Consider the following 23,890-nt stretch of genomic DNA (forward strand, 5'->3'; position numbering starts at 1 on the left):
TGCCCGCCTATCCTTATTTCGTGCCCAACCGCAACTCCGTCGGCTACTTCTAAGCGCTGCATATGCGCAGCCATGAACACACGACAGCCGCGCGGTTGTGCGGTTGCACGGTGAATGATCCGGTGATTCCGAGCCGGCGACTAATTTACCTTTTTAATTTAAATTTATTCATTTCATCGCATGAAACATTATTTAACTAATTATTATATTATAATTTAATGTGGGGTATCGCTGTGCAATATGCTTGTTGATTAATTATGAATTTTGTATTATTATGAAAGAGTACTTTTAGTTATTTTTAAGTTTTTTTGTTAATTAGCGAGGGACACGTAACGTGTAAGTAGTCATGCTACATGTCTCTACCACTGTCGCTTGGTGTTTCATTATTATCTACTCATAAGTATAATAGAATGTCGAACATTACATGTAAGCTTAAACTAACTTTACAACTTAGATCCATCTGTGAACATAGGGAAATCAAAATTAAAAATATTTGGCCCGATTCAAAAGACTGTTCGGTATACCTAATCTTATTCAACAACATACGTGTAAGACAAAATTTATGAATTAGTCTTAGATATAACCATAAATTAAACATAGATGTATCTTTCTTTTATCGTCAAGTGGATGTCAATTTCTCTACTAGCGATTTAGTAACTGTGTGTTTGTTCGGAGATGTGAGGTTCAGTAAAAACAGCAGGAACTCTTCTTTACACTTTTTAATTGATTTTAATAAAAAACCGGAGATGTGACGAACATCGACAGATGAGAGACAGGGAGAAAAAAAATAAGTGATGTGACACATAAAAACTAGTTAAAAAAGATAGGTATGTATAGGTACCCACGTAACACTGAACATACCCCCGGGCGTTGAAAGCTCTAGCTTTCAACCAACTTAACTGTCAACGGGTAACACGCAAATCTTGTTGTGCGCTCGTCGAACGACTCCACCGGCAGTCTTCACGTCAGCAACTCTACTGACTCCATCCTGACCTGGGTGCAATGCAATAATGCGGCCCATCCTCCACTTTAATGGTGGTAAATGGTCATCTTTCACAGCCACCAAAGCTCCGATACTCAACGGATTGTTTGGGACGCGCCATTTGCCACGCTGCTGCAACTCCGACAGATATTCTCTGCTCCAACGTGTCCAAAAATGTTGACGGAGTTGTTCTATCCGCTGGTAACGCGTAAGGCGATTCGCTGAAGAATCCATCAGGTCTTCGGTAGGAAGGGCTGTCATCGATCTGCCGATTAGAAAATGTCCAGGCGTTAACGGCTGCAAGTCGTCCGGGCTTGACGATAACGGCGTGAGTGGCCGGGAATTTAATACGGCTTCAATTTGGATTAGCACAGTGTTAAATTCTTCGTATGTCAAATAACAATTTCCCAACACTCTAATTAAATGGAATTTAGTTGATTTTACCCCCGCTTCCCAAAGACCTCCGAAATGGGGAGCGTAGGCAGGAGAAAAATGAAAATTAATGCCTTCGGTGGCAACATTCTCAGAAAACGAACTGCAATTAGCCTTCAAGAATTTACCTAACTCGTTGGCAGCGCCAACGAACGAAGTGCCATTGTCAGAATAGATGTTAACAGGTTTACCTCGTCGCGAAATAAATCGGCGCAAAGCTGACATAAAGCAATTGCTTGTTAAATCACCCACTAATTCTAGGTGGATGGCCTTTGTTGTGAAGCACACAAATATGGCAATATACACCTTTACGTGCCGGCATCCACGACCTTGACGACTTGCCACTAACATTGGACCTGCGTAGTCTATACCTACGTTAAGAAACGTACAGCCGCCAGAATCTAAGCGCTGCCGTGGCAAATCTCCCATGATAGGCGCAACAATACGTCCCTTTACGCGACTACACCTTACGCATTTTCGGTAGCAAGCTTTCGCTAGTTTTAAACCTCCGATGGGCCAATACTTGTCACGCAATGACGCCAATAATAATTGAGGCCCTGCATGCAACATTTTAATGTGTTCGTGATCAAATATTATTTTAGATAAAATATGACTGGACTGTATTAAAATAGGGAACTTTTTGTCATAATCAAAATCAGAGTTAGCGAGACGACCACCAACTCTCAATACTCCTTTGGCGTCAATAAATACATTAAACTTGAGCAAATGATTTTTATTTGGTAGAGTTTGTCCCTTTAATAAAATATTATACTCAGGGAATGATTCATTTTGTGCAGTTTTAATAATCACATTAAAAGCTTGGTTTAATTCTGGTGCGCTAAGACAGGACGTGTCCCTTACACGATATTTGCAGTTCTTGATGAAACGCAGTACGTAAGCCATGGTACGTGTGAGCCGATTCAATTTAGAAAATCGATTGAAATCAATCAGCAACGATTTATTACTGTCAGAAACAACGGTATTTAATGTGACTTCGGAGTTAGGAAGTCGTGTTTCTGGCAAATTTACTGCTGACTTCTCCACCACGTTAGCTGGCCAACAGGACTCTGCACTGTTCAAAAAGCTAGGGCCTGACCACCACTGCTCCAGGGAATGGATTGAAGAGGCATCAACTCCGCGCGAGATGTAATCGGCTGGATTGGCATCTGTTGGCACATGACGCCAAACGCAGTTGCCACCTTTGTCCAAGATATCTGCAACACGATTACGCACAAAAACTTGTAATTTGTTAGGATGCATCTTCAACCATCCTAGAACAATAGTTGAGTCAGTCCAGAACGTGCAACGATCAATCTTCAATCTGAGTGAAGAGACGACCTTCTCATACAACTTCGCACCAACCAGAGCACCACACAGCTCAAGCCTTGGTATCGTGGTTGGCTTGACAGGAGCGACGCGGCTTTTTGCAGTAAGTAAACGAACGAGTACCTTGTTCTTCACGTCAATACTCCTTACATACACACACGCGCCGTACGCTGTCTGCGATGCATCAGTAAATATGTGTAACTCAATAGAGTTAACACTGTCGCACACGACATGTCGCGGTATGCGAACATGATTTAAGTCTGGCAAGCAGCTAATAATTTTGTTCCATTGTTGACAAACATCAGACGGCAGTGGTTCATCCCATGACAATTTTAATAACCAGAGCTTCTGTAGCATCATCTTAAATAATATAACGCAGGGTGATAACAAACCCAACGGATCAAACACCTGAGATACTACAGAAAGCATAGTGCGCTTAGTCACATTCTTTGGGACATCAATATCAATCGAGAAGTACATCTCATCGCTATCAGGCACCCAACCTAGGCCCAGTGTTTTACATGGTTCATTATCACCCAACTTTAAGTTAAGTGACGACTGTCTATCGTCGTGCATTAATAACAGGGGTTCATTGGATTTCCACTTACGCAGTGGCATGCACCCAGATGCGAGAGCCTCAGTTACGCCTTGACGTATTTTAATGCCTTCACTAACGGAATCAGCACCAGTAAGTAGGTCATCTACATAAAAATCGTGAAGGATAACCTCTGCGATCATCTCATCAGTGCACTCGATACCCAATTGCTTCAAACATCTCACAGCCAGAAAGGGTGCACTGGCTGTGCCGTACGTAACGGTGTTGAGCTGGAACGACTTAACATCATGAGAGGGATCATCCCTCCATAGTATCTGCTGCAAGTGTCTGTCATCGGGGTGAACAACAATCTGCCTGTACATCTTTTCCACATCTGCAGATAAAATGAATTTATGTTGACGAAAGCGTAATAATGTAGAAATCAGATCATCTTGAATGGTAGGTCCCACCATCTGAATATCATTAAAAGAATGGCCTGATGTTGTGGGACTACTACCATTATAAACCACTCTTAATTTAGTAGTTGTACTACTCTCACGTTCAACACCGTGATGCGGTATGTAATGGGCAGACTGATCGCTGTTCACCTCAGACATATGACCGAGACGTTCATACTCCGACATAAACTGACAGTATTTTTGCCTTAACCCAGGATTATTTTTCAATTTGCGTTCTAATGACAAAAGACATTTTAGAGACTTGTTGTAAGAATCTCCTAGCAAACTTTCAGAATGTTTTAACGGGATTCTAACGCAGAAACGACCAGTTTCTAAACGTGAAACATTTTTTATAAAATGTTCTTCACACATCCGCTCCTCATCAGAATAATATGATGTCTTAATGTCAACTTCTTCGAGTTGCCAGAACCGCGTTAATTGGGTGTCAATGACATCATGAGGAGTGTGATTACCCTGGTCAACATGTGCAAAGTTGCATAAAATTGGATTGGATTCCGAATGAGTGACATGGCCTATAGGCCCGGAAATTAACCAACCCAATTTTGTATTATAAAGTGTAGGTTTACCTGCACCTAGTGAGATCTTTTGTGATTCTAGTAAGTCCCAAAATACATCGGCACCGATAATTAAATCCACAGAGGACGGTGAGTTAAAGCTAGGATCACATAAAGCCAAGTCAGACGGAATGCTCAATTCCGACACGTTCACATGACGACTTGGTAAATCTTCAATTATTGTTGTTAAAACAAAGCAGTCAATATTACGAGTATAGTCGGTGTTTATTGATTTAATTTTGACACGACACATTTTTGTAATCAATGACGACGCATTACCAACACCTAAAACCGTTTGGTTAACTTGTTTTATGGGCAAATTCAGACGCTGAAACATTCGCTCCGTTATGAGGCATGACGTGCTGCCGCTGTCAAGTACAGCCCGCGCGACGTGCTCGCGATGGTTGACATCGTATAACTTTATTAGAGCAGTTGATAATATGACGTCACGGTCAGCGCACAGGTCGTCCACACGCGCGGACAGCGTGACGCCCGCAGTCGGCTGGGCCGGGGCGGAGGTCACGTTCGCGCTGCTTGAAGCACCCACACTGCTGGTCGAGGTGCTCGAAACCGCCTCCCTCGCGCCGGCAACTAAGTGTCGCCTCATATCATTTACATGAATAAGGGAATTATGCTTTCGCTTACATACTTTACAACCATTCTTTTTACATTGGTTAGCGAAGTGACCCTTACGAAAACAGTTGTAGCATACCTTTAACTCTGGCAACAGCTTCAATCGTTGTTCAGTATTCAAAATTAAGAACTGAGGGCAAAAATTCAGCTTATGTCCACCGGCACACTTGGGACACGAAACCGTGTCGGCACTCGACTGCCCAGATTGATTGTCTGTAACGGATAACATACTTCGAATTTTAGTATTAGCATTGTTTATATTTTTTGTCGCACTACATGAACTGCCGCGCGAAACATCAAGAGTTTCTAAAAGATCGGCTCGACCACGGAGGAATTTGACAAAAGTGTCTAACGTGATTGTATTTAATTGTTCTATTCGTCCTTTGGTCTCCTCCCACTCACGGAAAGTCTTAGAATCCAGCTTGGTTGAAACAAGATGTATTAGAAGGGTGTCCCAATGTTCAGTGGGTTCCTTTAATGACTCTAACGCACGGAGATTTTTGCTTAAATCATCAATAATACGACGAATACTTGAAGCCGACTCTTTAGAAATAGGTTGAATGTTAAATAGTGCAGAAACATGGTTCTGTATTAAAAGTCGCTTATTATCAAAACGCTCGCACAATAACCTCCAAGCTACGTTATAATTAATAGATGAGAATTCTATGGATTTAATCACCAGGGCAGCACTATCCTGTAACGATGCGCGTAAATAGTGAAATTTATTGATGTCAGGTATGGCGTCATTGTCATGGATAAGGCTTAAAAAGGTGTCATGAAACTCAAGCCAAGTGTCATAGCTACCGTTGAATTTCGGTAATTGAATAGTGGGCAATTTAACACAATTATTAATATGTAATTCAGACGAATGTTTAGAACGACTGTCACTTTCATTGGAAGCATTCAGTTGAGTATTAAATGAAATAATTTCCTGTGCTCGGCCTATTAATTGATAGTATTTAGACTCAAACTCAGTCCTCTCATCTAAAAGGGTATCAACATTGTCAACAGTACACTCAAGTTTGGTCTGCACTTCATCGTACTGTTGATATAATTTGATCATCTGATCTACGCGTAACTGCAGTTCGTTTACCTGAGAACGGTCCAGTGATCGTGATAGGTTGTCCAAGTAATTACCAAACGAAGTAACACGGCCTTTATAACTGCCTCGTTTTTTAATTAACTCCTTTTCCTTTTCAGACATCTTAGAAAGCGAAGATTAAACCTGGAATGCACAAATGCACACAAATCACTATCTCGTTTTGTTATAAATACAGATTACAAACTACAACACCACTAATTATGATCGGTAATTACACAAACAATAAATATTCTCACCTCGAATGCACTCACAACAAATATTACTTGGTTAACAATACAACTTAACTAAAATTGAAGACTAATATTTAGATGCACTCAAATAACATATAGGTATGAACTTATATGAAGTGTTGAATCGTATTTTCCTTTATAAACTATCAAAATAACGTAACATCAACTAATTATACTTTGTTGTGTATGATAATTGACAACATAATAAGAATGATATGAATACAGTAACGTATCGCAGGCGCCGGTGCCCGGATACTATTGTACTCGATAACGGTATTATGCGACTACGACAAGATAAACAGCTGATATATGATATGCAGTACAATATAAGGACTTTTGATTTTAGCAATGCTATAACACTATGAATTTTTAATAACTGGTATAAATCTTATATAATATTATAAATAAGATAATACGTACCTAATTGACGTGTACTTATATTATACCTATATTACCTGACCTTAACTATGAGCAAAAGAATGTTGGGTGAAATAATTAAGCACTTTTAACACTGGCTATTATACACTAATTCCAAAGTCCATTCCACGTCCTGAAGCCTACGCGCTGACTCCCGTGATGAATGTTGATGGAGTTAAGGGTTATCCTTATGTGTAAGCCGAAGTCTTTGTCCCAACGACCTTTTGCGTAGGTCTGACGTCGTCTCTTTGTCTTCAATATCTCCGAAGGTGTTGATGAAGATAATTCCGCTATCCGGCTCGAAGGACCATATGTTCGGAGATGTGAGGTTCAGTAAAAACAGCAGGAACTCTTCTTTACACTTTTTAATTGATTTTAATAAAAAACCGGAGATGTGACGAACATCGACAGATGAGAGACAGGGAGAAAAAAAATAAGTGATGTGACACATAAAAACTAGTTAAAAAAGATAGGTATGTATAGGTACCCACGTAACACTGAACAGTGTTGTTGCTTTTTGTAGAGGCGCGCGCGCGCACCGCTGCGATTGACCGGCGGGCGGCTGGCGGGCGCGGCGGGCGCGCGCCGCGTTTCATTGTTCACTGTTCGTGCAGCGATTCACATACGAGTAGACTTAGTGATCGCCAAATGTAATATAGATGTATCATTAGCCAGTAGTGATTGTTCCAAATGTTAGGCTAAATTAGATCGTTTAGGGCTCGACCGATATTACTCGTGTATTAGACAATCAACTTTAATGATCTCCTGTAATATTTTTCAGAGATGTTCTGTTCCGTTTTAAAATTGTATTGCAATAAAACGTCGTCTAATCAAGTAAAAAATCTCAAAATACAGTAGGCGTTTTGAGAAATTTCTGTACTAAAAGTTAAAACCCGTCTACCCATGTAATAATAGTTTTCGAATCTCTTGACCGCACTAGATTGTATTACTAGTGAGGTCGCGAGACATAATATCGATGTCTTGATGTGCTATCGTAAGCTGTTATAATAGAACATCATAAAAATTTAATAATGTAAGAGCTCCCATTTTCAACATACATAGTCTACTATTATCGTCGAAATCATACAATCATTTAGCAGGTAATCTTCTAATAATATGTTTCATAAATAGGTATTATATGTAAAGATGAAACTGATCATCTCTTTCGACTGATCTATCAGGACGCCTAATTTCAATTACGGATAGAGTATCGAACAACACTACCTTAAGGAAGTCCAAACCTTACTTTATACTCCTCCACCAGAATGTACAAGAAAGTCTTAATACATCTTTATGTTTAATACCTAAACTTTCTGAGAACACAACTTCGGCGAGCCCATCTTAGATTTAGATGCACTAAAATCGCCAAGCATAGAATGTACATCTTTCGAGCGTCTGCTAACCTACCTGCTCGTAGCTAGAATACATTTCAATTTAATTAGATTATCTATATAACTATGTATAGCAATGGATCAGATAAAGTCATGCTAATAACGATAGAAACTTCACATGTACTTCGTAAGACATCTATGTCGTGTAACGTGCTCCCCCACCGTGTGCAGGTGGCTTCCAAACTACTACACCACTCTCGATGAGATCCCTAATTATTCAAACAAGAACTTTACCTGAAACTTTTTTTTGACTTCTCAATAGTTTTTCAACTGTCCATACAAATTGAATCCAGCAGGGTGTAGTTTTGTATGGCGAGTAGAAAGATGATGAATAAAGAAAGAGTTTTTAACGAAAGTTTGCGGAGCACCCCTGCCACCTACACACGGCGCCCGCGCCGAGAGCGAGCCGCGCCGATCGGCGGCCCCCTCCGCGCGATACAAACAACTTTGACATCTCTTAAGTGTTGTTAGTGTGAAAGAATAAGTGTATAATGTACAAATTTGTTTTATCTAAACATCTATTGGACAGTTGTAATGTGTCTCATAGTTTCGGCAGGAAATTTTCATTAAATCTTCTTGCTGCAAGGGTATACCATGATTTTAGATATTGTTGGCGGACATTCGTTGGCGATCGTTCTTCATAGTAACATTAGAGTGGGAAGGCGCGGGGGCGGGCGGCGCGGCCGCTGTGGTCACGCGCCGCCCGCCCCGGCGCTCGGCAAGTCTCGTCGCAAAACATGCTAGAAAAGCATGTTTTAAAATAAGTCTCCAAGTGGCCTTGATACTTCACTATTATTTGGAATTTGGATTATCTGATTCGTTCAATGTTTGGATTAGTGTATAAAAAAGACCAAATTAATAAAAAATACATTTGCGATTCAGATCTAATGTTAAAACTGTTTGGCTATCCTTTTGGAAATAAAGTTTAAACTAGGTGAAAAAATTAAAATTAAAAAAGTTATATAATGGCCTATACGTTTCGGATAAATTGCGTAATTTTGGTAAATGTTTAAATACTACGCATATTTTCTATTGTGTAAGTCTAGGCTAATGTGTTCAAAAAGTAATTAAAAATTTAAAATTTTTGAAAAAGTAGAAAGTGCCTTCCAAATTTTTGACCACAGTAAGTGTTGGGATGGGTGCGGCGACGATCTGCTGGTGGCGGGCGGTGGCGGCGGCGGCGGCACCCGGCTGGCGGCGGCCGGCCGCGCAGGCTCGCGGTCGGACCGCGCGTCCGCCCGCACGCGCGCTGCCATCGCCCGCACTGAACGTGCTTAACTATAATAAAGTTAGAATAATAAAAATTCAAAATTATTATATAAAATTAAATACATATGACTATTATTATAGAAAAAAATATACATAAAATTATATATTTGGCCGAAATGGTAATACCCTGATAGGCAAGCGTTATAAGGTTCGGCGTCAAAATTGATTCTATTTTCGTTGTATAACACACCATTACTATAAATTAATTGGAATTCAATGCAGACATCGCAAAGTGCCATTTGTTTGAACTGAAAACGGTTCATTTCTTTTTGTATCACATGTGGATTTTGTAGTTATAATTAAATATTAATTAATTTATTATGATACTGGAAAAAGTATACATTTCGATTACATAAATAAGTACCACGTTATTTTCGTGATAGGTAGTTAAGTAAAATTACTTGTAGTATTATTGTACCTACACCTACAAAGGCGGTTTTGGTTGATAAGTAGACATTTATTTCGTGATGCTGTATTCGTTTTGATCATTACTGGCGACTCGCACATTATTATGACTGCATGACAATTTACTATCGTCATATTGTTCTTTGGAGTGATATGAAATCATGAATGTAGAACAATATTAGATATAATATTACTTTTGAAAAATTAAAGTAGTATCTACTGTAATGTTATTATTATCACAATCGTTTATTTATTTCAATTTAGTAATTATAAAAATATACCGCCGGCGGGCTCAAACTATGTTGTTTGTGTGTAATTAAACAGAATGAATGGAGCAGGGACGTCAATCCTGAAGATAGATAACAAATATATTTTAAAGAATCTCTTCGTGTAAGTATGTTGCGTACGTACAAACGCCATGTGAAAAGACGCGCCTGAAATGAATACTTAGTGTAGAGTATTCCTGAACCACCTTCATGAACCATCTTTAAGATTGACATCGCATTTCTCCCTGTATTGATACCTACCCACCTAGTACCTAAAACGCTGTTCGTCGCTACGATAATGAACCATTTCCTTTATGATATTAAGTGGTTTATTCTTCGTTACATCAACTGACTGTTTAGTTTTAAGTAATACAGCTATCTGGTAGGTATCGTGGATTTTTTTTAAATCTAAATAAGTATTGCTTTCAGTTGTAACAAATGATTTTAAATTGCATATCATTAGCAAAATGAACACACTGAAAGTGTTCTCTGTGACCCGTGCGGTGTACTGTGAATTATATTGATGTGTCATTGTCATATATGATTACCTGATATATTCATTCCCTTCGCGACTTTTAAATAGAAATAGGTACGAAGTAGACTAAATCTTTTTCAATGCATGTATCACATACGTATCTATTTGTAGTACTTATTTTGTTGCAATACTCCAGTACATTGTAGTCAGCGCAAGCGCACCGCAGGGGCTACAGGACACGGAACGAGATCTATCTGTATCAGTAACTTTTCCATTTACCTCGTCTATCGATACAATATAAGTCGCAGCTGTAAAAATCGTTGTAACACTTATGTTATATCAAATTAATGTTGTTAAGATTTATTTTCAATATCCTGTGTTCCTGATTAATTATAATTTTATTGTATACATGTCTTAATTTTCAATTTTTAGTAAGTATCCAGACGTAAATGGAATGGTCCGCGTTTTATTGGAAGTACCTACCTATTTCAATAAAATATACCTACCTATAAGATGGGAACTAAATTATTTTTAACTATTGAAATAGGTAAATAAAAATTGCATTAATTTCATGATAGTATTGTTTCACGATAGATTTACAAATATGTTTTTCGTTACTGCCAAACGGTACCATAGTTTTGAATTTTCGATCAGATTATTCATTATTAGAAAAAAATAATACGCGGTCATAGCCACTGTCTATTATCAAGTACACTTGATTAAAAAATAATCATATTATAATTTACCTTCACAATGTAACAGTTCTAATGATACTTGTAGTCTACCGTATCCAAGTAACATATTGAAATCGTTTAGTGACCGTTCAACAGTAAAATTATAGTAGTTATCTGTCTCAAATTACATTCAATAATGTTAAGTTCGTTAATGTCACAGTGTACCGTTGTCTGAATGAATATATAAAATAGAGAAAAATTTCGTTTCATTTATACCACCTCCCGTATAGGTACCACGAAATAACCTCCTTCTTCTTTGAAGTCGGTTAACAAAGCTGCCACTGCAAAGTCATCGTCAGATAACAGCCTCCATGGTCTAGTGGTTAGAGCATGGGGGTCATGATCTGGAGGTCGGGGACATTGTGGAAATCACTTTGTGAGACTGCCCTTTATTTTACGTAGTAAGGATACTGCAAGCTTGAATCACGGATTGTCCGAAAATGGTAAATAATTCCGGGGTTCGGAGGGCACGTTAAGTATAATAATATAGGAGTCTCAACGCGGCATTCGTACGAGACGATCGTCTGTTTACAACGCGGTGAGAGAATTTATTTTCGAGTAGGTATCGAGCTCGCCGAGCGCCTATTATTCGCGCCGGCCGACCGGTTACTTGCCTATCCGCTTAAGCTAAGGACGAGTTAATGCCGCAGTGAAACAATCTTTTTTATGGAGGATATTGAATCGGAGGAAATTATGGAGGAGGTGATAGAACCCTCGCCGTTACCATCGGAAAGGGCTCCTACCCCAATTCCCCAGATGCGAGGAGCAGTATCTCGAGCTGGTCAAGACCCGGAATGTCTCAATCAAGACAATTTGAGCAATCGGAAATTGGTGGAAGTAGAAATACACACTGAAATAGTGACGCGGGAAAAAAGCCATGAGGAAGGAAATCTGAATTCGGAGAAAGTACCTTGTAAGAGAGAACGTGAGGAAGAGTCACCTGACGATGATGGGTTCACCCTAGTTATGAGCCAAAATAAGAAAAAGATATGGAAAAGACAAGAAGCAGTAGAGGTATACATTTATTGTAAAAACAAAATACCTAAACAATTCGCATTAGCAAAACTGTTGAAAGAAGTTGGAATTATAGGAGTGAATAAAATTAAATACCTGAATCCGTACAAAATTAGAGTAGAAGCAAGAGATGAAGCTGTGGTTTCTCAGATGCTAAATTGTAAGAAATTTGTTGATATGGATTGGAGTATCCAACGTGTCAATGACGTCCATATATCTTATGGCGTCATCAAAGGAGTCGACATGGATCTCCTTGATGAAGATATTAAAAACAATGTCTCGGTAGAAGAACCGGCTTGCTTAGTATCAGCTAAGAGATTACAGAAACGAGCCGAAAATGGCAAGTGGGTGCCCTGTGACGTAGCGCGACTAGGTTTTAAAGGATCCGTTGTACCATCATTCGTGAGAGTTGGTCATTTACAAATTTCTGTTGAACCTTATGTGTTTACGGTAACTCAATGCTCGAGATGCTGGAAGTATGGTCATATTGCTGCGAGATGTCCATCAAGAGAGATTGTTTGCCCTAAATGCCGTGGACCCCATGAAAACTGCATGAAGGAAAATTTCAAATGCGCAAATTGCTCACAGAACCATATGTCTTTAGAGAAACAAAAGTGTCCGGTATATCAAAAGGAAAGACGAATTCGCGAGATCATGTCGGAATTTCGATGTTCCTATGCAAAGGCTCTTAACATGTATGTACCCCCAGAAAGCCCGGTACAACCTGCTAAAAAGGAAAACGAGATTCCGTTAACAACAGCAGCCGAATTTTCGTGGTTTTCGGAAAGAAATCCACATATACAGGACGACTTAAGACCAGCTGAAACTCCTGCAACGAAGAAAGATCACATTGAAAAGAAAACCAATAAACAGAAAAAACAGAAGAACAATACAAAACGAAAAGATAACGAGTGTTGGTGGGATAGTACCGATTCCGAAATAAGGTCAGATTCGACAGTGGAAGGGAAAAAAAAGGAACAGAAATGTGCCCAGAAACAAGAACAAGAACGAGAAGTCACTTTTAGTGAACTGATAGCAAGAATTAAAGAAGTGGTGTTTATGAAGAATTTAAACTTTAAAGATAAAATAAGTCAGATGATTAGATTGTGCATTGAATGGTTAATTCTTGTGGCAGTTGGAAATGTATCTGAGTGGCCGGTCTTAAAAATGTTTCTAGGATATACCGGGTGTTAGTGACATCGTAACGAATACTGAAAGGGATGATTCAGACCATGATTCTGAGTTAATATCTAGTGGAATTTTCCGTCGCAAAATTCATGAAATTTTGAGTTTTGTTTTTAATTATTTTCAATTCCATATTGTGCTTTTAGCTGCATAGAACCCAAATTTCAATAAAAAAAACAATAATGACAAATTATCGAAAATTTTCGATGTAATGGAGACAACAGCTGCTCGAACGGGTCAACGTCCACACGCACCGCGCCGCGCGCCCCGCTCCGCACGCCCCGCTCCGCGCGCCCCGCGCCGCACGCCGGCGGCGCGGCGGCGGCGCGGCGGCGGCGCGGCCTACAAAGTAGGCACTACGAACCGATCCTATTTCTTTCTCTGTCTATCGTAAATTATAAATTTATTTTATTCTTATTCTTAAATGGACGGATAATCAACAGGCATAAAATTTATGGAATACACGTCAATTTTAAGCAGAAATCTAAAACAACCGACAGAATTAAGTTACCAGCGAGATACCTTTTTGATTCGACCGGGTTATTCATTCATTTACTCATAGGAATCAGGGCCATTATCTACCTAAAACAGTTGAAACAGTAAATAATTGTATTCTTTGTTGTCATTAGAATAACTAACAACCAACTAACACAACCACCACAGATTAGGTAATTAGTTACCTACTATGTCAACCATCCACCAACTTAGTATGTAAGTACCTACGCAAAACCTCGCTACACAAAAATCGAAAATAAATAAATCTTTTAGATCAATACCCATTATTGTTACAAAGCAAGACCTATCGGTACTATCGCTAGTATCGATCTAAATGTACTATCACTACTTTCGAGAGTTTAGACAATTTTCAAGTTCAACAATTGATAATCTACCTATCAATAGTTCGGCAACTCCGCCGCGTAGGCAATGTCGGCATGTTCAAAGAAAAAAATTGTCCGAGTGGAGTGATCTTATTTTTCTTGTTACATGTTGGTACCGTACCGAGGTACTAAGTACTAAGTTATTCGTAGTTTTAAATCTCATTGTTAAATCATCAGTAAAGAACTAATTAAACCTATCCTGTTCTGTGTACAATATTCATGTAACGGCTACGTGCTTACATAAGTACCTAGTAGACGGGAGCAACGACTTAACGTACCTTCCGAAGCACGGATCATTTTACTTTCGGACAATCAGGTGATCAGCCTGTAACGTCCCAACCAAAGGCCTTATAAACAGATTTTTGTGATATGTCCCCACCGGAATACGAACCCGGACCCTCCGCATCCCATCGCTCAACCACTGGACCACATAGGCCAAGAAGGTTCTAAGACATAATTAAAGAATCCTGGGACGCAAGACCTCCGAGTTAGGGCTTGTTTGATCTGTCTTGATGGATACTCGGACGTGAATAGCCTCACGGATCAAGGGCAACGCGCGCCAATAAAGTAGGCATTACGAACAGATACTAGGTATTTCTTTGAGTTGATAGGTATCAAGTGAAGTTTCCTGTCGCCAAATTCATAAAAATAATAGATTTTTTTTAGTCCCATATTGTGTTTTAAGCTGCATAGAACGCACATTTAAAATAAACAAATAAAAATTACTAATTATTAAATTTTATCAATGTCATCAATAATAATAATAACGTATCTACAACTTCAGCTATGCGCAGGTGAATAGCCGGCGCACGGGTCAAGGGCAACCCTCGCCAATAAAGTAGGCATACGAACAGATACTATTTCTTTCTCTGTCACTTGCACCATAAACATACTTCTCTCTCTCTCTCTAGTCGTCGGCTCGACGCGGCCGCGGCCGGTGCGTCGTCGGCGCCCTTAGTCGGCGCCTTTGATGCTTTGCGCTAACGCCGCCACGCGCTTCCGCTCAGTCGAATACTAAGCTTGACCCGAATCGCGTGATGTTTTTCGAGGATATTTTTTTCGTGTTTGTGAGTGTTTTGTGTTTGTTTTATTCTGTAAATGAGTAGTGTCGACTATGATGATAGATCATAGACCATTTACTGCACAAAAGTATGGAAGATTGTTGATGTTTATTAAAGAGCAAGGTGTTGTGTTTGTGAGTGCGTGTGGTACCTACCTACCGCGGAGGAAACGCGATGTTGCATACCTACGTGACGTGACATGTTCTAGGGTACCTACCTAGGTACTTCATCCGAAGGAATAACAATTAAGGTAAGGCAAGAGTAGGGTTTTTATTGTTAATAAGTTAGGAACGTTTTAATAACTGGTAGGTAGGTACCGTGCGTGAAAAATCGTGGCAGTAGGTGTTCTACTTCAACAAACAACATTTTTAAACGTTGAACCACTACTAAGCATCTAAATACAAGAGAATGAAAACTCCTACCTAGATATCAACATCGTATCTCACACGCGTAACGTAGCCGCGCGTAAGTTTAGCGTCTGTGTGGCGCGTTGTTCGACTTACATTGCGGCACAGTAAAAATTGAAAATCTTAATTAAACATTTGCGACAAGAAAAACACCCACCATCGTTTTTAGTACAATAAAATAGGCGTTCCATTTTTTTTTTCGTTACGATGTCACTAACACCCTGTATAAATGGCGCTGTTTAAAAATAGTAATAGGATTAAAATAGGTCAGTGGAATGCACAAAGTGTAAGTCCTAAAATTATACCATTTGAAAATTTACTTTTGCAAGAAAAAATTCATATCGCTGCTATAAGTGAATCTTGGCTCAATCCCAATATTTGCGTAAGGCTGTCTAACTATACTATTTATCGACGGGATCGTAATGACTCCTACGGGGGGGTTGCGTTGGTCGTGCATACATCCATCCAGTCACATATCAGTTCGCTAGTGAATATAGGAAACTCCGGAATTGAAGTGGTACATGTCAAAATTTTAAATTGCGATTTTATTGAAAACATATTTTCTGTTTATTGTCCGCCATCTGTTAGAACGCGTACAGCACATTGGTTTTCTTTGTTTTCGTTAGCTACCAAAAAAACACTCATTCTAGGTGATCTGAACGGTCATCATCCTAATTGGTCAAGTAGGCTTAATGACAAAGGAGAACAAATTTTAGACGCGTTAATTGATAGCAATTTTGTTATGTTGAATGATGGTCAAACGACGCGAATTAAGTTCGTGAATGGAATTCTACAGCAATCATCGCCGGATATATCTTTGGTTACATCTGATATCGCTTTGAAATTTACATGGACAGTTACAAACGAAACTTTAGGAAGTGATCATAGATTTATTATACTTTCAACCTATTTACAAAACACTATGCCGTCGATAGTTAAAAGAAATTTCAGAAAAGCCGATTGGACCTCGTATACTGAACTATTACAAAATTTGTTTTCAAATTTTAATTTCTCTCAAACATTACAGTCAGCATATGACGTATTTGTAGAATATATTAATATAGCTGCAGATTTACACATTCCTTTTATTAAAATCTGTCAGAATCCCACCAAAAAGTTTGTTCCTAAGGCTTATTGGACGCCAGCTTTGTCTGAAGCAGTAGCGAAACGTCGTCTAGCACTAGCAGCTATGAGACGTAACCCTACCCCGGATAACATAGACGAGTTAAAAAGTAGGATAGGTTCGGCTCAAAAATGTATAAGAAAAGCACGTGCATCAGACAGACAAACATACTGGACATCGCTAGACCAGTCCGTTTCACCTAGTGACATGTGGAAAAGAATGCAGTGGACTAAAAATACCAGAGGACCAAGAACAGCAATACCTAATCACTTAGCTAACGAACTGTTACACAGCCTTACCCCCGATTATGTACTGCCACGTGAACCTTGTTTTACATCTAATGAGTCAGAATTGGGTGTTGCTATTACTAGTTCGGAACTATATCAAAGCCTTAGGACCTGTAAAAATACTTCACCGGGACTAGATGCTATAAGTTATTGTATGTTAAAACACTTACCTAAGAAGGGAAAACAATTTTTGCTGTTTCTATACAATGAATTTTATATAAAAGGATTCGTGCCTCTTCAATGGAGGGAGATAAATATAGTGGCGTTACCTAAACCTGGCAGAGATCTAACTTCTACATCAGCTTTGCGCCCAATATCCATGATGTCATGCTTATGTAAAATTTTTCACAGTATACTTAACAAAAGATTAGAATGGCATTGTGAGAGAAAGAAGATATTTAGCGAAAATAATACAGGTTTCAGAAAAGCTCATTCGACTTACGATAATTTAACAAGTTTGATAACCAGGATATATTTAGGTTTTTCGGAAAAGAAAAATACAATTGCATGCTTCATGGATATTGATAGCGCATATAACAATGTGGATATTTTATTTTTATTAAGGGTTCTAGATGATTTAAAAGTAGGCCCAAATTTATGTCTATACCTGTGGAATTTCCTAAAAGAAAGACATCTCAAAATATTAATAGACCGAAGTTATGTATGCCGATACACTTGTCGAGGATTAGCACAGGGCGATCCTAGCTCACCCCTTCTTTTCAATATCGTAACGATATGCGTGGCGAGACAAATAAGTGATGTTTTTATGTCCCAGTATGCCGATGATTTTGTTTTTTATGCAACTTGTACAAGGTTGGATGAAGCTCGGTCTAAATTACAAAGAGCATTAGATATTTTTTCTGAATTATTAGTGAATATCGGTCTAAGCGTGTCTTCTAATAAAAGCAAGATTTGTATATTCCAAAGGAGTTTCAAACAGGATCAAGTTGACTTACGAATAGATAATAAGAGTTTGAGTGTGGTTGATAACATTAAGTACTTGGGCATGTGGTTGGATCGTAAATTAAATTGGAACAAACATATTAACGAAATTAGATTTAAAGCTCTAAAATTTGTAAATATTCTTAAAGTTTTAACAGGGCCGGGTTGGGGGGTTCATCCAATACACTTAAGAAGATTATTTATAGCTTGTGTTAGAAGTAGATTGGATTATGGCAGTTTTTTATATGACGTTAGCTCTAAAAAACAATTGGATAAATTAGATGTTGTGCAGAATCAATGTATGCGAACTATAGGCGGCTTTATCAAATCAACAGCTGTGCATGTAATGGAATGTGAGCTCGGCATACCCCCTTTGTGTGTGAGGAGGAAGTATCTAGCCGGTAAGTATTGGCTCAAGTGCAAGTCCTTTACAAACCATCATATAATAAACCTGCTTGGTAAGTTGTTGTTAAAGAGTCGAAGTGTCTTCTGGAAAAACAAGAAAACGCCGCTTTTAGTTCACATACATGATTCTTTTAGGGATAAGTTAATATTTTCGAGTAATCAGTTGGAGATGTTTGGTTTTAACACTTGGGTTGGTAACATGAAATTAGCCGAGTCAATTCAAACACAAATTGATTTAATAACAGGGCCAAAACGCCAATACGAGCCTTTAGTATTGGGCGATCTGTGCAACCAGTTCATAAATGAGAAATATAGCAAATATTATAAAATATTTACGGACGGTTCAAAGGATGATAGTGGCGCAGGTGCAGCTTTTTTTGATATCCAAAACAACAATTCCATCAGTTTGAAAATCCCTGCCAGTGTGTCAATTATGCGGGCGGAATTGATAGCAATCGCAGAGGCTCTGGCCTACGTCACTGATGTCCCATGCTCGAAAGTAGTTATTTTGTCCGATTCGAAAAGCGCGCTCCAACATGTTGCTCGATGCGCCTCGTCGATACGAGGGCTACCGATAGCATATGACATTATAGGTACCATGTATGAACTGACTGCACAGAAGAAGAAGGTTGTGTTGCAGTGGATCCCTTCTCATACTGGTATAACTGGAAACGAAAAAGCCGATTATTTGGCAAAGGATGGTACTACGAATGGGGAATTTCTATCTTGTTTACCATATTTTACGGAAGTCTTAAATAGCATCAAAGAACTATGTAAAGAGCAGTGGAAAGTACATTTTGATGAGAGGTCTCTGACTAAGGCAATATGGTACAAGACTATACAACCCAGTTTACCGCATAACCTGTGGTTCGCGGGTACTGGTATGAGTAGGGAATCCATTGTATTAGCCCATCGACTTCGATCCGGACACATTCCGCTAAATAGTTTCGGCTTTTTGATGAGGAAAGTAAACTCACCAAAATGTGACATATGTGATCAAGTGGAGGATGCTCTGCATGTGATGGCGGAGTGTGCGCGGGTTGAAGCGGAAAGGCGACAATTTCTAATACGATTCCCGAATATTATTATCGAAGATGTTGGTTTGTATAATAGTATCTTGGCTTTCCCATTGTCGGACAAGGCTAGGGTGCTATATAAATATGTAAAATTGTGTTTACGTAGGCGATAATCTAGGTTAGTCCGATGGGGGTGGCGTGGTCAATGTTTGACAAAACCCTCTTTATTAAATAAAGATTAAAAAAAAAATAAAATATTAACCACTGAACTTAGGAACATGATATTTAGTAGTTTTGGGTGTATCAAGTTAAAAAAAATTGGCTTTTGTAGATAAAGTTCCTTTTAACGAATACTCTGCATCGCCGCCACTGCCGTCGGTCGTCGTTCGTCGTCGCGCACATTCGCCGAAGTGTGGCGGCAGTCAACGGCGCTGTCTTGTGGTGGGGGAGCGCACGTGGTGTATACGTGGCCTGCTCGCGAGTGTCGAGTCCAAACAAGTTCTACATTTTAACATATAATAACAAAATAGCAAACGTTGTGTACAAAAAAGTTTTAAATTAGGTCATTTTAAAATATTTTTGTACACAACGTGACGCTGACCCCTGTAAGTGTCTTGGACATAAGGGACCGATAAATATTCCTAGGTAATTTCTGCCACTCAATGGAATACATAGGTACTTTATAACGACTGTAAACAGATATTTTTTATTTTTTTTTAAATATACCTACTTACTCTCTTTTAATCACATGCTATACCGTTCCTTTTATATAATCCTTAATATTCAAATTAAAAGTACGCAGACGAAGTCGCGGGTACCAGCTAGTATCTCATAAATTAATGTAAAAAGTCCGCATGGCCGAAATCAGAGGCGAACACATTAAAATTGCGTAATGTTTTTGGTTAGGCGCATTATTTTATTTTTCACATTTTTTCCGAGAAAGCCTTTTGTGTCTGGTTTTATATTATCAGTTGATAATTAAGAAGCATAATGACACCTGGTTTCTCAGAATAATGTAGAAAATACAATAATATTAATAATAATTGAACATTAAAAAAAACAATACATTAAATCATGACTTAAATCTATAATTAGTGTTCATTTATTATGAGCACTTCATCCATGCTTAATGCCGGGTGGTCGAACGTATCATTATGCCTCGCCCATCCCAAATAAAAAACGACACTGATGACATGGGCGCAACTACCCAGTGTTCTTCTGCCTTGAATACAAGTGCAATAATAACTGCTTATGGCATCTCTACCTTCAGCAGCAGGGTTATATAAAATGTAAGTTAAATAGACTTTTGAAGTTATATGCCTGGAATTTATTTTGCACCTTAATAACGAACTGTCATCATTTACAGCTTCCGGGTGCCTGTACATTTCAACATCATATACGCCAGTACGTTTACGATGTTGAATTATATTTGTAAGGGCCAAAGCTGGGTTCCGGCTTCAGCGCTCCATCTTCAGTTGTAGTTGTAGGAGTTGATCGTTAACTCAAAGATTCGTTAAGTAGGTTAAATTGTTTATTACGTGTTTATTAGCGCTCGTGGCTAGTACGTATCGTTTACGTTGAGTGACCGTTTCACACTGACCCACTAATATAATCGACTGCGCATCGCTACCAAAAGCAGGGCGCAACGTTAGCAAATTATGTTCGGTTGAAGACCGTACATGCTCCCAACTTATAAGAGGAAAGAAAAGTAAATTAAAAGGGTGAAACGATATGATTCGTAAAAGATCGTGTAACCAATACAGCACAGTACAAAATTTACAAGTTACTTAAATATCTTAAATATTTCATTGCCTAATTAATGCTAGATCCGTCATCTGCACTGAAGTATCTCCGTAAAGTTTCTTGGGTGCAACAGCTGCGTAGGATGGCTCCCTCTGCTGAAGTTCCATGCTCTGACGGCTCGTCGTAGTCGTAGGTAGATTTATTTGTACTGCGTGCGTTGTCCTTTCCTTCTTGCCATTAATTATTCGACGGCATTTTCTTATAGAATAGTATACTGCAGCAGATATGACTCCTACTAACAACAGGTACAAAACAATGTATTGGTGGACGTCGTGAGTAGTTATCTCGGCGTTTGGTAACTTTTCGTTGTCTTTCTGCTGTTTCAAAAGTTTGTCTATGGTGTCGTGTAGCTTGCTTTGATTAAGGGTGGAGGAGTTGTTGTTTATTCCACTGAAGTCAAAATGCATCTCTTCCGTTAGATGCATGTTCACATCCGAAAGCTGGAGCAGGCCAGGATCGACGTTCGTCTGGCTTCCAAAATGGTTGAAGGCGAAAAGAGTCGTATCCTTTTTCTGAATGACACACCCTTCCTCCAAATCCAGTGTTCCAACTCTCTCCGTGTTCGTTGTCATAACATTATTTCCGCATATGACTCTAGCGTGGCAATTTTTGCAACAAAAATAAAGCCATCTGTTTGTTGTATGCAATTTGATCCACTCGTCGGAACATTGAACTGCAGTTGTTATGCAATGCGGATTTGTTTGCTGTCCTAGTATTTTTGCCTCGTACGGCGCCAGTTCACTATGTAGGCTTGAAATCGGATAGTTCGTGTTACAAATGAAGTTTATCTCATTTATTTGTACACATTGATTAACATCATCTTGGCTCATAGATATGTATGTATCTTTTCTGAAGTTGGCTGCTATGTGCGTTGACGTAGTTGTTACCTTTATGACGTCATCGTTAGGCTGATACATCGGGAGCGGTATTGCTCGAAACACCTGATAATCATCGTCACTCGTTAGCGGTATGTGCACTTCTAGCAGTAGGTATGATTGCGTAATACGAGCCTTGACATAAATAAGCTTGTAAATATCTTTTAAGTTTTGTTCGATATTTTTTACAGGTAACGTGAGCCGAGTCGATATTCTCGCTGCAATCATGTGTAGTTCGTGAATTAGTTGTTTCGGGGTGAGCAGGTGGATGTCCAAATGGCCGTTGTGGATGTTCATAAGGGTATCCAAAAGTAGTTCCTGCGTACGTTTCAAGTTAGTTAAGATCAAGCTGGCTGTCAAGGACGCTGCGTTGATTTCGTTCATGGAAGACATTAATTCCACCTTATACACGATTTTGTTCATGAAATCGTTAGCTCTCGTTATGTAATCGTGTATAACGTCCAGTTACTGCTTCATGAAGTTTTCGTTGGCTTTGATCAAGTTATTTTCAGATTCGACTATGCTCGTTTGATTCTTAATTAGCTGCAAAAGATAATTTTCGTTCTGCTGGACTTGTTCAATGTCGTTTTGGTATTTCGCAGCAAAATCTTCATCCAAAACACCAAATAAAGTTCTTGCCAGGTTACCTACTCCGTTAAAGTAACCTCGTTTTCGGCGACTTAAATGTTGTTCCAGCAAGAGGGTGTTATAGGCAGTCAGCTGATCGAGTTCGTGTTTTAGTTGCGACACTACTGGTTCGCATGGCTGTTTGTCGCTTCTTTGACATAAATGATCGATATTATTTATGTATTGTTTTATCCTTGAAGTTCCTTGCCAGAAACTTGTTAAGTTGTAGTAAACTAAGAGAGTCCATTCATCGTGGATGAGTTGCAGGTTTCCTATTTCATCAAAATAAATTGGTTTATTGGCCTTGATTGGTGTAGTTTTCAGTGGTGACGTCATCGGTGTGGCGACAGCGGCAGCACTCGAAGTTGATGTTAATGTAAACAAAGACAACAACAGTATTGTGAAACAGTTCTTCCTCTTGTGGCATTTAGTTGTGCGATCTCTCTTAGTAGGTTGCTCTCCTGGCATATCGTTGCTACTACTCTCTATCGTAGTTTCTGTTATCTCACGTTTCGGAAGAGGTGCCAGCTTAGTTATCGGTCGCTTGAGGACGTTGTTCTGTGTCTTGATGGTAACGACACGAACATAACCGTCAGCTCCAGGGTGTAGGGTAAGTACTCGTGCCATAGCCCATTTCCCAGGAGGCAGATTATCCTCTTTTACAAGAACTAAGTCTCCAACGCAGATATTTTCCTTCGGCTTCAACCATTTGCTCTTAGTTTGCAATTGGTGAAGGTATTCGTTAGACCACCGACGCCAGATATGGTGTTGCATCTGTTCAACCAGCTTCCATTTATTACGGAGATCTATTTTATCTTCAGAGCAGTCCTCTTGAGGCAGCGACATCAGTGGTGTCCCGGTAAGGAAGTGACCCGGCGTCAACGTGTCTAGGTCATCCACATTCTCGGTAAGTGGGCATAGCGGTCTACTGTTCAGGCAGGCTTCAATCTGCGCGAGTAGTGTTGTAAACTGCTCGTAATCCAGCTTTTGTTCTCCCAGGACCCTAGTTAAGTGAAATTTCATAGATTTCACTGCCG

At 39.2% G+C, this 23,890-nt stretch overlaps 1 long non-coding RNA gene across 1 annotated transcript; it reads right to left on the bottom strand.

Annotated features, from left to right (window-relative positions):
• Positions 1-785: 785 nt before the first annotated feature.
• Positions 786-6,384, bottom strand: LOC126381564 (uncharacterized). The gene is made up of 4 exons (XR_007568876.1): positions 6,280-6,384; positions 6,035-6,166; positions 5,021-5,154; positions 786-1,247 (listed from the first exon to the last, which is right to left on the bottom strand). It is a non-coding gene; the product is annotated as an uncharacterized LOC126381564 (long non-coding RNA).
• Positions 6,385-23,890: the final 17,506 nt, after the last annotated feature.

The sequence above is a fragment of the Pectinophora gossypiella genome, unplaced genomic scaffold (genome assembly GCF_024362695.1).
Source record: "Pectinophora gossypiella unplaced genomic scaffold, ilPecGoss1.1 Pgos_62, whole genome shotgun sequence".
Classification (NCBI taxonomy): domain Eukaryota; kingdom Metazoa; phylum Arthropoda; class Insecta; order Lepidoptera; family Gelechiidae; genus Pectinophora; species Pectinophora gossypiella.